Genomic DNA, 1,582 nt, shown 5'->3' with positions numbered 1-1,582 from the left:
TTAGTGTGAGCTTTTTAAGGATTTTAAATATTTCAGGGTATTTTTTAAATTTCAAGGAATTTTCAAGAGCTTTGAAAAATTTAAAAGATTTCAAAAGATTTTCAAGGATTTTAAATATTTGAGCAATTTTTTAAAAATGTCAAGGAATTTTCAAATGATTTTTATAATTTAAGGGAATTTCAAAGAATGAGACCAATTTTAAAAGGGTTATTTAAAAAAATTTTAAATTCTTTAGAAATCTTTATTAAAAGTTCTAGGTACTTGAAAAGATTTTAAAGGATTTGAAACATTTTAGAGAATTTTAAAAGATTCCAAGGAATTTTCAATTGATTACAGTAATTTAGAATAATATTTTAAAGGATTTGATGTATATTTTCGGATATTTTAATAGATTTCAAGTAATTTTCCAATTATTTTAATAATTTAGTGTGAGATTTCAAAGGATTTGAAATATTTCAGGGTATTTATTGAATTTTAAGATATTTTCAAAAGCTTTAAAGAATTTTAAAGATTTTAATAGGTGTTTAAGGATTTTATATATTTGAGGATGTTTTGAAAGATCTCAAGAAATTTTTAACTTATTTTTATAATTTAAAGGAATTTCAAAGAATTTTAACAACTTTAGCAGGGTTATTTAAAAAATTACAAAGTACTTTAGAAATCTTTAAAAGATTCTTTCAAAATATTTTGAACGTTTCGAAATATTTGAGAGTATTTTAAAACGTTCCAAGGAATTTTCAATTTTTAACAGTAATTTAATATGAGCTTTTAAAGGATTTGATATATATTAGGATATTTTAATAGATTCCAAGGCATTTTCAATTGATTTCAATAATTCAGTATAAGATTTTAAAGGATTTGAAAACGTTTAAGGTATTATTAAACTTGTAAGGAATTTTCAAGAGCTTTCAAAAATTTTAAGCGGTTTTAAAGGATTCAAAAATTTTCAGGATATTTTTAGAACATTCCAACGAATTCTCAATTCATTTCAATAATTTCAAGCGATTTCAAAGAATTATAACGTTTTTTTTCTCATATTTTTTTTTTTTGGTTGATGATTTATCAATTAGTTGGATAAATTTGTTTTCTGAAAATGTAACTATTTTGTAGAAATTTTATTTTCTTTTTGGTTAAAAATTATTATTTTTTTAATCACAAATTTAACTATTCTATGTCTAAATGAAAAGTGATCTTTTTAGTTAAAATTTTTTGTATTTTTTTTTAATACTTTTCTTTCTTGGTAGAAAATTAATCTTTGTTGTCGAAAATTTAACTATGATTAAACATTAATTTTTTGTTCAGAAAATAAGTCTTCATGGAAAATAAATTTCTTTTGTGCAAGGTTCATGCATTTTATTAGAAATGCCTTTTTTTAGTATACAATTTAGCTTTTTGGATGAAAATGTAATTTTTTGGTTTAAAATTTTACTATTATGTTGAAAACAATTAAATATTTTTTTTGTTCAGTTATGTATTTGACTCAAAATTTTTTTGTTGCAGAAAACTAATTGTTTTAGTTGAAAGTTTAACTATTTCTATTAAATTAAGTTATTCAACTATTCATTTATATTAATATAATATT

This window comes from Belonocnema kinseyi, chromosome 2 (genome assembly GCF_010883055.1).
Source record: "Belonocnema kinseyi isolate 2016_QV_RU_SX_M_011 chromosome 2, B_treatae_v1, whole genome shotgun sequence".
Taxonomy (NCBI): Eukaryota; Metazoa; Arthropoda; class Insecta; order Hymenoptera; family Cynipidae; genus Belonocnema; species Belonocnema kinseyi.
The sequence above is the reverse complement of the archived record's forward strand: the minus strand, read 5'-3'. Positions refer to the sequence as shown.